At 52.4% G+C, this 16,126-nt stretch overlaps 1 pseudogene; it reads left to right on the plus strand.

The window, feature by feature from the left end:
• The first annotated feature begins 4,106 nt into the window (after positions 1–4,106).
• On the plus strand, positions 4,107–14,118 carry LOC132372450 (ornithine decarboxylase-like; annotated as a pseudogene).
• Positions 14,119–16,126: the final 2,008 nt, after the last annotated feature.

Here is a 16,126-nt window from a genome sequence, read left to right on the forward strand (position 1 = left end):
TCACCCCAGAAAGAAATCCTGTATACATTAACAGTCTCTCCCCATATCTAAGAAACCATTGCCTAATCCAAGGTCATGAATATACTCCTATCTTGTCTTCTAAGAGTTTTATAGTTTTAGCTCTTATATTTGGGTCTTTCATCCATTTTGAGTTAACATTTATGTACGGTATGAAGTAGCAGTCCACTTCATTCTTTTACATGTGGATACCCTGTGGTTCCAGCATTAAATAAATGTTCCTTAAATATCTGTTTAGCATTCATTCAGAGGAAGTTGTACGGAGAGAGGGTAGAAGTATGGGCCTGCTGGTAACAGCAGGCCCTGCTGGTGACCCCACCTCTCCCTTCTGTCTTAAGCAATTCAGCTCTGCCCAAACTTGCAGCCTTTCTTGCAAAGCAAAAACCCTGCAGTTTACCACACCCACCCACTCCTGAAGCCAGGGTCATTATGAGAAATGGTTACATGAGTGTCACCTCACCCTGTGTGACCTACCAAAGTTTGACTTCCAATCTCTTACTGAGTTTTGTGACACTCACTTTTCTTCTCTGGCTCTTCTTCTCTCACTTCATTTCCTGGGTGTTTTGGTGCCTCAGAAACTGAGCTGACCCACTCTTGAATTTAACCCTGAACAAATGATTCCTGTAAGCAAAAGAAAGCATGATTTGAACATGTGATGGAAGAGTGTTCCCAGCAAAGGGAACACACAAGCCAAGAAAGCAAGCACTGCAGCTCTGGAGAGAGAGCGCAGACATCACCAGGGTGGTGTATATAGCTGGCGAGGCTGGGAAATGGACAAGGAGCATCCCTCAGGGTTGTACATTTAGGAGGAAAGGGGAAGCTGGTACAGAACTGAAAGCCTCTCCATCTGCAAGTGTCTAGCTCGCCCGAGATCAGGTCTGGATTTGAGATCATCTTATTAGAAGGGTTCTTTGTATGCTGGATGCCACATTTTGCCCCCCTCCCTCCCCATTTTCACATCTGTAATATCAGGCTAATACTTGACTTGTATTACACATCGACTTTGAAGCCCAGCAAATTCCCACCTCCTTTCTTGCACCACTACATTCCTTTCTACTTCTGGGGCCCAAGCTTGTTCCCACCTCTGAGCCTTTGCACCAGCAGTTACCTGGAATGCTCTGCCCAGTATTGGCCTGGCTGGCACCTTCTCACCCTCGAGGGCTCAGGTAAATGTCTCTACCTCTAGGAAGCCCCCAACCACCTGTGATCATCCTGGGTCTGCTTGCCCCCTCCCCATCCATTCTCTGTCCCTCCCTGACTCTGTCCCATCTTCCAGGAGGGCTGGCTTCCGGCAGGGCTCAGCCACTGGGGGGCACTGGCATGAGGCTGGGAGGCCACAGGAGAAACCAGGCTGTGTCTCCTCCACCTCTCTGTCCCAGGTAGATTCCTAGGCAGTGGCTGTGTCTCCGTGGTTCCAACTTCCACGAAGTGACCTCCGACTCCGGTTTGGGGAACCTCACTTTTCCCTTTGCCCCTCCAGTCCAGGCACGGGAGTAACTTCCTGCCAGGATCCAGGTTGCTTCACTGTTCCGTTTGGCCCTCAGCTGCTCCGTCACCTGTGGAAACAATCCTCTGCATTAAATTGTCTCTGTTGTGAATAGCTGAAGTGGCTTTATTTTCCTGCTTAGACACTAACTGATCTCCCTCCAAGCTAAATTGTGTCCCCAACTGTCTTCTTGAATTCAAGGGACACAGGGCCTTCCTCCTCAAGCTGCTCCAGGGGTAGGACTGAGGGCCCAGGTTCTGTATCCCTGAGATCCTCAGTACCTCCGCCACCCAGGTCTGGGCTGAGCAGCAGTCAAGAGAGGCCCAGGGACCACACAGGTGGGTCCAGCCTGAAGGAGGAGGGGCTGCCTGGGTTGGCGGAGGCAGCTGGGAGAGACAAGCAGGTGACAGAGTGAGCCCTGGCAGCCTGCATGGGAAGGTAGAGAGACAAGGAGACGAGGGGCCCAGGTCAGGGGTGGGAAGGGCGTGGGAGGAGGGGCATGTGGCCCAGCCCCATGGCCTGATGGGGTGCGACTGACTTTCCCATTTAGAGAGATTTTCAAAGAAATATTTAAACCCACAGAGAAAGGCAAGAATCTGCACATAAGGAGAGGCCAATATATCCTCCAGGGCAGTGGACCCGGAATCAGAACCCACCCAGGATCTGCAGTGTGCGGAGATGGACTGAAGACCAAGTCCACCACCAACTCGCCAGGGGAGTTCTGTCCCTTTTCTCCTTCTGGCCTCTAAGCTTTCCCATGTATAGGATGGGAGAAGAGGTTGAGAAGGAGCCTAGGTCCCTTCTGGTTCTGACGGGGCTCTGATGGTCACACATTAGCAGGAGTCTGAGCTTCACCCATGTACCTGTCACTGTGGGCAGACCAGGGGTAGGAGAGCTACCATGGCTTGGGGGGGAACAGTTTCCGGTTGGCCTCCTCTGCTTCGCGGGGATCTGGTCGGGGCCAGCTCTATCCATATGGATTTGCCTAGAGCCAAGAAGTTGGGGTCAGGCACATGGCCTCACAGGTCTCAGTGCAGGGCAAGGTGGCAGCTGTCCTCACCCCAGGCTGGCGACACCCCGCACGTTGGGTAGGCAACTCACCAGGAGCGTCTTGTCCACATTAATCCAGGTACTGAGCTCGTCCTGGTGCTGAGGTTGCAATCCCATGGGGGTCACCCATCCGACACAGATTCGCTTTGTCCAGGGTCCCACAAACGTGTAGCTGGCTCTGGGTGGAATTTGCCTCATAAGCTGCTATGAAGACTCCATGACTGACCCACATAAAGTACTCAGCGTAATGTCTGACACTTATTTAGGGCTTAGTAATATTGGCCATTCTTGTTGCTATTATCATGATTACTGGTATATGCTGGCACTTGGCTAAACTCTTTTCATCTCATTTAATCCTCACGACCACCTGCTGGTTTATCCCCATCTTGAGGCCCCCAGAGGTGAGGTCATCTGCCTAAGAACTTACAGCATCTAAGAAGCAGAGCTAGAAGTCAGTTCCAGCTGAAGCAGTCTGGGGTGAGAGTAGGTGGGGGTCTCTGTAAAAGCCTGGACTTTACTATCTTGTTTGGAATCACAGATGGGATTAATGAGGCTCTAGAAGTTAAGGGATTTGTCCTGGTCCTGCAGCAAGTTCCTCCCTCCAATCCAGGCTCTACCTGTTGCCCCTTCCTAGATGTTTAAGCTCCCAGAGCCTAAGGGGGATGGGAGGCAGGGGGCATTGACCCCTGGTGGGAGGGAAAAGGGTTGGAGGCCGCAAGAGAGCAGAAGACCAGGCAGGGCTGGCAGAAAAGAAGAGTCAGGGCAGGAGCTGGCTCCTTGCTGAACTGCCTTCCTGGAACAGCAAGGAGGCTCTGGTCACAGCACAGAGGCGGGGTGTGAGCCTGCAGGAAGTGACGGCTGACATCCTAGAGGGTGGGCGGCCCCAAGGTGATGGCTTCAGCCTGGGAGGGACAAGAGGTCACAGAGACCTCAGCAGCCCACATGGAGAGGGAGGGTGGGACCAGGGAGGAGGGACGTGACTGGACACTGAGTGATGCAGATAGGCTCACTTTTCCGTTTGGAAATACTTCCAGTGAGGTATTTAAATCTGCCGTGGAGGGCAGAGACGCAGCACCAGGAGAGCCCAGCTCTTGCTCTGAGGCAGTGGAACCGGCCCGTGATTAGAGTCTGAGGTCCTGATTCTACCCCCTCCAGGTCTGCTGAGTCTTCCGGAGACCTCTGGGCCCCTCGGTGTTTCCATCTGTGAAGTGGTAAGGGTGGACGCCGGTTCCCAAGGTCCCTCTACTCTGATTGTCTCGGATGTTCACTTATAATTGGAGTCTGACTTCACCTGTGATCCTATCGTGTGGGTGACAAAGTAGGGTTAGTTCTTGGGGCCTGGGAGGTCTGGGCTGAGCAGGCAGGGCTGGCCGAGGTTTGGAGGGACAGCCTGGGGTGGTATTTGCCCTGGCCCCTGAGATCTGGGCTGAGTTCTGCTCTTCCCGTGGGATTTACCCGAAGCCCAGTTGCCACAGATCCTGGCCCCCTGGGTTGTGGCTGGGGAAGCAGGTCACAATAGGCACCAGGTGAGTCTGCGTGTGGCATGGGGGGCATGCGTGCAGTCCCAGCTGTGGAAGCAGAAGGCCTCTGGCTGCCCGCCACCCTCACTTCGGTCTCAGGGAAGTGTGGCCAGCAGCAGGTCCAGTGGCTGCTCTACGGAGCGCAGGTGCCAGGCCCAGCTCTGCCACTGACCATTTGGTGACCTCGATCAAGTCCCTTCGTCTCTCTGGGCCTCTCATCCCTGTGCGTAGAATGGGGAACTTGGACCTAGATCATCTCCTGGGCCCTGGCTCTGAGCCCTACAATCTGAAGATCCTGGATTCTGCACTTATCTTTTCTGGCCTCAGTTTTCTCATCTGTGAATGGGAACGCGTGTGTGGAGGAGCCCGGAAGAGGATGCCAACCCTCTATTCTGTGTGCACAACCTGTGTATCTGGCTTGGTCCCCCACCAGTTCTCTGAAGCAGGCTGGGCCGGGCCAGTGGCCCATTTTACAGATGGGAAAATTCATGAGGGCTCTGTGGAGCTCTTGTGGCTGAAGGGGAGGGCTGAGAAATAATGGCCTAGGAACTCTGGCTCCGGGGCCCTCAGGGAGCTGGGAGGAGGGAAGAGGCCCCATCCTCAGTGCAAGCCCTTTCCAGGATGTCGGAACTGTGCCTGGCTGAGGGCTTGGTTGGAGTGTCGGGGATGAGCACCCCCGTCGGGAACTCAAAGGAGAGTGAAGAAAGCCCTGGAAGCATGTGGCCAAAGGATCTCATCAATCTGGAGGCTGGGGAACTGCCTGGCAGGTGGTGCTGAAGAAGATCAGGGAGCTCTCCGATTTGGTAGGGAGGGAGGGGTAAGGGAGGAAAGAGGAGGGAAGGGAAGGGGGTGAGTAGGGAGGGAAGAGGGTGTCTCAGTCTCTACTTGGTGGGCAAGAAATAAGACTTTCCGTTTTACAGTCTTCTTATGTCAGTCTCCTAGGTTTTATTCCAAGGCTCTGTTCTGCTGGGGGTGATGGAATATTTCTGTCCACTTCTAGCTCCCTCCCCACCCCACCACTTGGAGTTTTACCCAGTGCCAAGCTGTCTGGTTGAGGGTTGGAGCTGTCTTTCCCCTCCTTTGATCTACAAAGATTGTTGCCCTCTTGTCCCCCTATTTTAAGAGTTAGAAGGCCCGGCGTCAAGTCCTATCTTTGCCATGTATTTGCTCTGTGACCTTGAGCCAGTGACTTCCTCTTTCTGAGCCTTTGTTTCCCCATCTCTGAAATGGCAACAGCAATAGTATGTACTGCATAGAGTTGTTTTGAGGATTAGATGAGATAACCCACTACCCAGCCTTCTCTTCCTCTTTCCCTGTGCTGGCAGGACCGCCGAGACCCCTTCACGGTGGCTGACCTGGGCGTGCTGGCCAGCGCCATCAGGTCTTCCGCCAGGCCCTGCCTCGGGTCTTACCCTTCTATGTGGTGAAGTGCAACAGCAGCCCCTGGGTGCTGCATGTCCTGGCCACCCTGGGCACCGGCTTCGACTGTGCCAGCCAGGTGAGCCTGGGCCCAAGGCCAATTGTCTCATTCACGGGCCTGACACTTCCTGGGAAAAAAAGGCCAGTTGCCAGGGGTCCTGGAGTGGGGACTGCAGCACCTTGAACAGGGGATGACACTCACAATCCTCAATTGTTTGGGAAGGAATAAATGAATGAACTATGGGTGTGGTCAACCTCCCACTGGTCCACGTGACTAAGGCAGACAGCCTGAGCAAGTTGAGTGGAAGCACCGGCTTGAAGCCACAGACCCTGCTCCTGTCCTGGCACAGCCATTTCACCTGAGCCTCAGTTCCTTCCTCTTGAAAATGGGGCCAACTATACTTTCCTTAGAAGAGTCTAGAAGCTTAAAGAGCACAATTTGTGCTCAGCGCACTGCATAGTATGGGTTCAGTCAAGGGCAGCCCCTTTTACTCATGCCCAGGTTTCCTGTCCCCAAAGAGTAAAGGGCAGTGAGGCAGCCCCCTACTCTGGCTGTTACCCATGCCAGGTGGAGCTGGAAGAGGTGCTGGGCTGGGGCGTGGCCCCCTCTCGTATCATCTATGCCAACACCTGCAAGCCTGTCTCGCACATTTAGTATGCTGCCCACCATGGGGTGCGGTTCCTGACCTTCAACAGTTAGGAGGAGCTAATCAAGGTGGCCCAGCACCACCCCGGGGCCAGGTGAGACCAGTGGAGGAGGGGTGGTGCAAACAGGTAGAGACAGGTGGAGCAAGGGACCTCAAGCCTGGGACCCCAGCAGATGGAGTTGGGCTGCAGGAACCAGATGAAGGTGGTCCCATACGGTGACCGGCACAGGCCCAAGCAGCAAAGTACAAGAATTTGGGTCAGTGGCCCGATGCCTTCCCTGGTGCACATTGGTGCTAAATAAACATTGCCTGTGTCTGCATAGATACTAGGCAGAGCCTAGCATTAGGCGGTCTGGCGTTAGGCAACATCATGGAAAAGGCACTTGTATTGGAGTCGGGGAGACCAGGGCTCACATTTCAGTTTCATTTGTCACATGCTGTGTGATCTTGGGAAAGTTTTTAACATCTCTGATCCTGTAACGTGGAGACCTATGGAAGGTGTATTTATAATTTTATCCTTTTCCTGCTTTTTCTTGCCTGGGCAGAAGTCTATAAGTAGTGAGTGTGTTCACTCCTTGGGACTCCATGGCTGGACAGTCCAGAGGAACTAGGCAGGGGTGGGTGGGAAGCTGGAGGGAGGTTGGGTCGGGGGCTTCGGGGCTCACGTGCCTAAGAACCCCTGGCATCCTTTGCACCCCTCTCCCAGGCTGGTCCTCCGGCTGTGGACCCAGGACAGCGAGAGCATCTTGCCCCTGAGCGCCAAGTTTGGGGCCAGCCTGGAGGTGTGTGAACATATGCTGAAGTCTGCCAGAGACCTGGCGTTGGCGGTGGTTGGAACCAGGTGAGCGCACTGGCTTTCCCTGCCTGGGAGGCAGGAGTCTGGGTTTCCACTGTTGATCTCCAGCCTTTGGTTTATTGGACACCCTCCGGTCAGCTGAGGCCCCTCTGGACCTCGTGATGCTCCATCTGTCCTCAGCAAAGAACCTGGATCTTATCTGGGATTAGGGTGGGGCAAAGGAGGCACAGGCCCTGGGTGCAAAATTTAAGGGGATGTTAAAACAGTACTCTAGATAAATAACATTTTAATACAATATTTGAAAAAATTTAAAAAATGCAAAAAAGATTCATAGTGAGGAAAATATCAAAATTTTAACTAAAGACAGGATTGACATTTCTGATTTTTCCTTTTGCTTCAGCGTTCAATTACTATTACCAATCTTGTCTTTATTTACATTATTTATTTATTTAATATTTATTTATTCATTTAATATTTATGTATGTATGTACGTATGTATTTATTTTGGCTGCACCGGGTCTTTGTTGTGTCATGTGGGATCTTCGTTGCAGCATGCAGATCTTTAGCTGCAGCATGTGGGTTTCTTAGTTGCAGCATGCATGCAGGATCTAGTTCCCTGACCAGGCATCAAACCCAGGCCCCCTGCTTTGGGAGCACCAAGTCTTACCCACTGGACCACCAGGGAAGTCCCTATTTACATTTTTAATGTTTTATTCATTAGCGATGTTTCTGAATCAATGTTGCTCTTTACAACGATCGCATTAAATGTTCTTTATCTTGATTCCTTAGTGTTGTGGCACCCCCTGGACTTTTGCACTGGCCTCACCCGGCCCTGCCCTGATTGGTTCCTCAGCCCGCCCTGCCCTCTGGCATGGGGATTCGGGGTTCTGAGCACACTCCTTCCAAGGTGGAAGAGAAAGGGAGCCCCTGCAATGAGGCACTGGGAGGGGCCTGCTAAGAGAGGTGACCACCACCCAGCCGTGAGTGCCCCAACTCAAGGATGACCATGTGTCGGTGTTTCTGACCCTGTCTCTCTTCCTACTGACCCTTGCTTTTTCACATGTGTTTCTCTACATGTCACTCGACATGTGTTCAGCTTCCACGTGGGCTCAAGATGCCAGGCACCCCATAGCTTCACGCAGGCCATCACCAACTGCCTGCGCGTGTTCGAGATGGGCTGCGGGGTCAGGCGTGACATGAGTCTCCTGGACATCGGAGGGGGCTTCCCTGGAGAGGAGGGCTCTGACTCCAAGTTTGAGGAGGTGAGAGGGGAGGATGAGAGGGAGCCAGGTGTCCCAGCCTGGGTTTAGGGGACAGAGTGTGTGTGTTTGTGTATGGGGAGCTCGTGGAACTGTGAGTCGTAGGCGCGTATGTAGCTGGGATTTGTCTGACTATACTTAGCCTGTGTGCATATATGAGCACGTGCATATCTGGCTCCGTGTCTTTCTTTAGACATGTTAGTTGCTATTCCCGGTTAAGCTACAGTCGGGTAGAAGTTTGCTATCCCTGAGACCCAGGGAACATTTCATCTTCACTGACTGTGTATTAATTTAAATGATTCCAAATTCAGACATCTCAGGGTGCTATGTGCTATGTGCCCTTGGACAAGTTACATCCCCACTCTGGGCCACAGTTTCTACCTGTTTCCTCCCTAGTAAAATGGCGCACAGCTCCCACACAGCTGTCATGGGAATGAAGGGAGACGATGCAGGTAAAGCTCCCACAGAGGGACTGGCCACATTAGGCTCTGGGTCTACCCCTGCAGACGGTGGGAGTGATCAACACCGCCCTGGCCCAGGACTTTCCCTAGGGGAGAGGCGTCGAGGTCATCGCAGAATCTGGCCTCTTCTACGCAGCATCTGTCTGCCTGACCGCTGTCAACATCATTGCCAGGAAGGCTGTGCTGGAGCCTGGTGGGTGGGCAGGGCACTATGCAGGTGTTCCCCGGCCCTCAGGGGAGAGGATGGGCAGGGAGTCTGGGCTCCGACCCTGGGCGGCTAATTAGCAGGAAACAAGCTTCAAATTGGGTCTAGGAATGAACCTGTTAGTATCACTGTTTTGTTGTTCTGAAATAGACTGGGAGGTGAGAACAAAGACAAAGGGTCTTCGCTATTCCTAAGTAGCCAATGGATTTATATTGTGTTTATGGGGGTAAAGTTACAAAATACAGCCCATGAGGTTCACAGACACCATCGTGCTGGTGTGCACCTTAAATTCATCCAGCAGGCATTTTCTAACATGTGCAAATTCTTATACCAAAAATATAGTGAGTAAATACAAATTCTTACAACAAATATAAGAAGGCACTCTCAGTTGTTGTCATGGCCTGAAGGTTAAGGGTGACATCTATAGGGTAATGGTAAACCTTTGGCAGTTGAGGTCAACCACCACAGGAGAGTTTTTTGATTGTTATTTTTGCAGCAGGAGTGGGGTGGGTTTGCTTTTCTCACAGTGAGCTAACCAGAAACTCCATTTCATGATGAGATGGAGAATATGAATAGATGTCTCCCGCTGGCTTAGTGCTTTTATTCTCTGTGGCTTTATGATAACTGACATGTAAATATTTATAACCTGCTTTAATCTCCTCCCTTATCCTTTTTGACAAATGATTGGCCCACAGCTTTGTAATCCCAAAGGCACTTGTGTCAGCTGATTGCCATTTCTTCACAAAATGTCTCATTAAAGATTATTGTGGGGGCTTCCCTGGTGGCACGGTGGTTAAGAATCCGCCTGCCAATGCAGGAGACATGGGTTCGAGCCCTGGTCCAGGAAGATCCCACATGCCGTGGAGCAACTAAGCCCATGTGCCACAACTACTGAAGCCTGCGCGCCTAGAGCCCGTGCTCCCAACAAGAGAAGCCACCACGATGAGAAGCCTGCACACCACAACCAAGAGCAGCCCCCGCTCACCGCAACTAGAGAAAAGCCCACGCGCATCAACGAAGACCCAACGCAGCCAAATATAAAATAAAAATAAAATAATTTAAAAAAAAAAAAAAAAAAAAAAAAGATTATTGTGATAGGAAGCATGATTTCAAGCCATCATTTAACAAAAGTCTAAGTATTAGGGGCTTATTATTATTATTTTTAAAATTTATATCTTTATTATGGTAAGGGGTAATGTGTGTGTGTGTGTGTGTGTGTGTGTGTGTGTGTTTTGGCCCACCCACGCGGCATGCGGGATCTTAGTTACCGGATCAGGGATTGAACCCATGCCCCCTGCAGTGGAAGCGGGAGTCTTAACCGCTGATCCGCCAGGGAAGTCCCTAGGGGCCTGTTATTTTTATTTCCACAATAACAAGAGATGCCAATTATTAAGTATCTATTATGTGTGAAATACATATTTTCTCTCATTTCTGCTCCACAACCCTGTGAAGTAATTTGGGGGCATTCCCATTTTACAGGTAGAGATAGTGAGGCTCAGAGAGAGGAAGAAACTTGTCTGAGGCAGCACAGCTAGCTAGTGGTGCAGCTGGACCTGGGTCTGTCTGATTCAAATACTGGTGCACTTGGATTTGTACTACATGCCAAGCGGAGTTGGGCTCTTGACCTTAGGGATGTCTTGACTACTTCTCGTGACCAACTAGTTTAGGGACAATTGGGGCTGTGGCTACAGGAGATGGGATGAGTGACAGCAGCTAAGAAAGCAGGGAGGGGATGGTGGGAAGTACATGGGGGAGGGGGCAGAAAAACCAATATTCAGAAGATCTGGGCGTATAAATGCCCAAATGTTATGAAATGCTCCAAATGTTAAAAGAAATCAGTGCAAAATCCTGAGTTTAGATTCAAGAAAGCAATGTCCTAAGAACAGATGAAGAGTGGTTGTGAAGAAACCGGCTTGGTAGTAGGTCCTGTCCAAAGGATCTGGGGGTCATAGGTGACCACCAGCTAAATATGCATCAGGAGTATGATGGAGCTGGAAAGAAAGCTGCCACACGCTTACTTCGGTAACATCAATAGAGGCAGAATGTTTAGATGGAGGGAGGTGACAATTGTGCTGTACCCTGTGCTTGTCAGAGTTGGGCACTGTTTTTGTTCTAATCAGGTTATGTAAGACATGGAAATAACTGTCATGAAGGAGAAGTTATTACTCACAAGTTTCCTCTGGAGAAACCAGAGGCATGGCAGGCCACACAGGGCCACAAGGGGAAGGACCGGAGTGGTTCAGCAGGCAGAAGGACAAAGGGGAGAGCCAGGCCAGAGCCTCTACCGTGGTTTTCAAGGATAGGAGTGGGTGAGGCAGGGTGAGCTGGATCGGCAGGTGTGGGACTGGCTAGTTTGAGCAATTTCAGTGGGTGGTGGGGGTAAGGACTGCCCTGGGGCCACTAGGCCAGAGGTAGCGTCTCAAGTTCAGGGAGCTCCGTCTAGGAGGCGGTTTGCGGTATGGACGCTGGATTGGTTGGCTTGCACAGGAGAGGCGCTCTTGTAAGGCAGTCGTTTGCTATCTCTAGTAATTAACCAGCCCGGGGAGGAGCAGTCTCTCCATGGTCAGCAAGGCCCCAGATGCCAGAGCACCAAGAAAATGGGGGGCTTCCCTGGAGGCGCAGTGGTTGAGAATCTGCCTGCCAATGCAAGGGACACGGGTTCGAGCCCTGGTCTGGGAGGATCCCACATGCCGCGGAGCAACCGGGCCCGTGAGCCACAATTACTAAGCCTGCGTGTCTGGAGCCTGTGCTCTGCAACGAGAGAGGCTGCGATAATGAGAGGCCCGCGCACCGCGATGAAGAGTGGCCCCCGCTTGCCACAACTAGAGAAAGCCCTCGCACAGAAACGAAGACCCAACACAGCCAAAAATAAATAAATAAATAAATAAGTAAGTAAATAAATAAATAAATAAAAAGAAAATGTGGTTTCTACAGGCACCCCTTTGAGGAAGGAAACTGACAAATTAGCACATCACTGCGGAGCAACCATGATGGAATTATGTCAGGAAGAGGCCGTTTGCCCCCAGTTTTGACTCATGCAGCAGGGGCTCAGGGAACCTGGTCTAAGGTGAGGGCAGAGTACCTGAGACCTGCGACCTGGGGACAAATCCCAGACCTGCCACAATCTCCTGTGTGGCTTCTGACGAGACTCAGTTTTCTCAACTGTAAACCAGGGCTCATTGTACCTACTTCAGAGTGTAGTTACAAGTTAAATAACTTAATACATGTAGAGAGCTTAGAACAATGCCTGGGCTATACATCATGGTATGTTAGTTAGATTATTCTTATGAGGAGAGGAGGAGGAGGGGCAGCACTCTGATGCGGGGAGCAGAGGGGCAGTGGGACAGCAGAGGACAGGCCCCAACCATGCATGGGTTCAGAGAAGACTCCTGGAGCAGGGAACAGGGGTTATCCAGCACCGGTCAGAGGGTCAGGCCCCCCCCGAGGGTGCTGGGCTCGGGTGTTGAGGGTCAGCGGTGAGACCTGGCTGAGCACAGCTCGGTCCTGCCATCTGCCCACTCTCAGGAGGCTACTGGAAGCTGCTGTTCTATCTCAGCAACGGCCACTACGGCACATCTGCATTTTCCCAGGGAGCCTGAACCCAGGATGCCCATTGTGGTGAAGGTAAGGAGAACTTTCTGTCGCTCTGGCACCTCCCAGACCCTGAGACCCCCTAGTCCAGCCCTCTTTGGGCAGGGCTCCCTGCTGCCAGGGGGAAAGGCGAAAGATCTCAGGTTATCGGTGGCTTGACAGATTGTCACACCTCGTGCATGTACCAGGATGTGTACGTGTGTCTATGTGTATTGGCAGGTGCACTTCTGTGTGTGTGCCTTTCTCTGTGTGGGCCTGTCGATTTACACCTGCGCAGGAAGGTGGGTGTCCAGGTCCATGGGTCTGTGGAGGGGTGTGTGTGCAGCTGTTTGGCTGTTTGTGTTTCCCTGTGCATTTCTCTGTGTCGCTATGTTTGTGGTTCCAGAGTCCTTGAATCTTGGAGATGCAGGAGACTTAGGAAGTAGAGATTCTCAAACTTTGCTTCACGTTAGAGTCATCTGGGAAACTTTAAAACGCCCCTATGCCCAGACCATGCCACAGACCACTGATATCGGAACTTCTCATTGGTTGGGACCCTGACACGATCCTTTGTTAAAACTCCTCAGGCGTTTGCAGTGCAGCCAGGTTTGAGGCCCGGTATTTTGAGTGATTATTAAATAAAATCTCCCCACTTTATAAATGGGAATACTGAGGTCCCATCTGTGTCTGCACTTGTGAATTGGCAGGGCAGGAGTATGTCTCTAGAGCATAAGCTCCATGAAGGCAGGGTCAAGAACAGTGCCTGGCACATAGGGACCACTCAGGAATTGGTCAGAGTGGGTGAATGACAGAGTCCTTGCTGATATCTTCCCTCTGGTGCCCTGGGGGCATGCCCTGCAGCTGGGGAGCGAAGGGGGGTGCCTCTTCCTTCTCTGATTCCACCCCCCCCACCATGTCCCTGCAGGACCTCCGCCCCAAGCTGCCCCTCTTCTCTTGCACCCTCTACAGCCCCATGTGCAATGCCTTTGACAAGCTCTTCTTGAAGGAGGTGTAGCTGCCCGAGCTGGACGTGGGCGACCGGCTGGTCTTCCCCTCCATGGGCGCCTACACGTCCGCCATGAGCTCCACCTTCAATGTCTTCCCTCTCCCCTCCATCTGCTGCGCTGTGGGACCCGAGCTCAGGTGTCTGGGGGAGGTGGAAAGGGGCTGGGCAGTGAGGGGCTCTCACCAGGATCTGAATTTGGCAAGGGGAGCTGGTGGCTGAGCTCTGGGGTCCCAGGCCCTGGAAATACCCTACTCCCCCAACTGGCCCCAGCAAAGCCCAAGATGTCTGGCTGACCTTTGACACTGGCCTCTGCCTGTGGGGTTGACCCTGTTACAGCCTCTCCACAGGTAAGTCCAAGGTAGACCACCTGGGCAGTTCTGACAGCCCTGATGCATAGATGCCTTTGTGGGCAGAATCAGGCAGCCCTGTGTCCCCAGATGACCCTCAGCCCCATGGCTGAGGTCCCCCCACCCCGCTCGGCTCTGACCGTCTGCAGCTGCCCCCTGGGTTCCCTCCTCAGGTGTCCCTTCCCCACCAGCTCCAGGCTCCCTCACAGCCCCACCCAAGGATCCCCTCTGGGCCCAACCTAGGGTTTGCCTCCTTAGGTAGTAGAGGGGGCCCTAGAACACCCCTTTACTGGCACATTCCTTCCACAGGAGCCTGCAGGAGACCGCACTGTAGGCTGAGACAAGGCCAGAATGGAGGGGCTTCAGACACCTCGGTGCGCCCACGTGGGGATGCTTGGGGGCAGGGATCTGGGGGGAGGAGTAGCGTGGAGGAAACAGAGGTTTGGGTGCCTCTGAAATGATGCGGCAACCTAAGGTTCAAAACTGTCTTCTCCCTAAGTGGGCCTGAAGCCTAGGTTAGCTCTTCCGGGAGGCTGATCCTGCCCTCCTTGCTCCTAAGCCCCTAGACCCTGGGGTGGGGCAGGGAGAGGAACCTGCGCTATTACAGGAGTGCCCCCTGGAGGCCATGCCCTGGAATGTGAGGCAACCTGCATTGACCAGCACCTTGCGACGCTTTGGTCCTTCCTCTCCTCCAGTTAGTGACCCCTGCGTTGTTCCAGAAAGGTTTACATGAACCATAGGCACCCACCCTAGTGGAGAGAGCAGGGGCATTGGAGTCAGACAGGTCTGGAGGGAATCCAGGCTCCACCACATCCTGGCAGTGTGGTCAGAGCCTCAGTTTCCCCATCTGTGAAGTGAAGGTGAGATTAGCATTCCCCTTGCAGGGCTGTTGAGAGGATTAAGCCAGATAATGCAAATCCTCATTCAAGGTCAGTTCATGTTCACCTGCCTCTGGCTGCCCTGATCCTGGCCCTGGCCTGCTCAGAGACCACCCCTGCCCCCACGGTCTGGCCACCCTCAGGGAGCATGCACACAGCATCTGGCCACGCAGCTAATGGGCCATGTGGGTGCCTCAGACCTGACCTTGGCCTGAAGAAACGCCCAGGTTGGGAGGTTGGATGGACAAGGTGTGGATACAGCCAACTCCGAAACAGGGCAGATGCTACTACACGTCCCCTGGGCACACTAAAACTTTAAAAACAACAACATTTGGGGAGTTGTGAGCTCAAAAAGACAATGTATCCTACAGGGAAGGATGATGACAGAGGTAGGGGTCGGGACACATCGGGATGACCAGTCACCTCGCTGCAGCGAGGGAAGGGGAGAGAGGGCCCCAGAGGCCAAAGTCACCCACCTCCTGTGTCCTGTGTCCTTTTTTAAGCTTCGCCTGATAAGACAAGACATTCTCTGATCTCCAGCTTCTGCAAAGGATCCTCCGCATCCACCAGAATCAGCCTTACCAACCTTGCTGCTGCCTCCCCAGCCCAGCCAAGACCAGAGGAATCTTCCGGTATCCTTGGGCTACAGAGATTTCTCCTCCAGACATCTGAGGAGAAGGGAAGGGTATCTGCACATGCCACCCAAGGAAGCCGGAGGGTTCAGACAGCCTTTGGATTATGTGTTATCCATTTGTCTCCTCCAAGAGCCTGAAAATTGGGAGTGGAAACGTCTACCCTTACCTCCCCAGAGATGTCTGGAAGTACAAATATGAGTGCGCTTTAGGGAAAAAATAAAGTTGTATTCAGATGCAAGAGATGTTGGTGTGTTTTGTGTTTTGCCCTCTGGGTGCTGTACTGTGTCATTGTGGATATTCATCCATCCATCCACCCATCTGTCCATCAATCCACCCATCTATCCAGCCATCCATCTATCCGTCCACCCATCCATTCACCACTGATCCATCAATTGATGCATCCATCCATCCGTCCATCCATAAAATAAAATGCGAGGGCCTAGACTGTGTCTGGCACAGGTGACACATGATGAACAAGATGGACAAAAATCCAAGCTCATGGAGCTAAACTTCCAGCTGGAAAAAGAGCATAAGCAAACACATAAATCAATGATAAAATGAAGTGGAAGCAATAGGTGCTGTGAAGAAAAATAAAACAAGCAAGGGGCCAGTGAGTGATAGAAGACAGTGCTATTTTAGGTAGAGGGGGGCCTGGGAGGCCTCTCTGAGGATGTAGCAAGCAGGTGAGCAGAGACCTGAAGGGACCGTGTGGTTAGCTGAGTCAGAGAGTTCCAGGCACTGGAAGCAGCAAGTCCAAAGCCAGGGATGGAGAGTGTTTCCCCAAAGGCAAGAAGCCCTGTGTGGGTGAGCAGAGTGAGTGAGGGGAGGT

The sequence above is a fragment of the Balaenoptera ricei genome, chromosome 1 (genome assembly GCF_028023285.1).
Source record: "Balaenoptera ricei isolate mBalRic1 chromosome 1, mBalRic1.hap2, whole genome shotgun sequence".
In the NCBI taxonomy this organism is placed as follows: domain Eukaryota; kingdom Metazoa; phylum Chordata; class Mammalia; order Artiodactyla; family Balaenopteridae; genus Balaenoptera; species Balaenoptera ricei.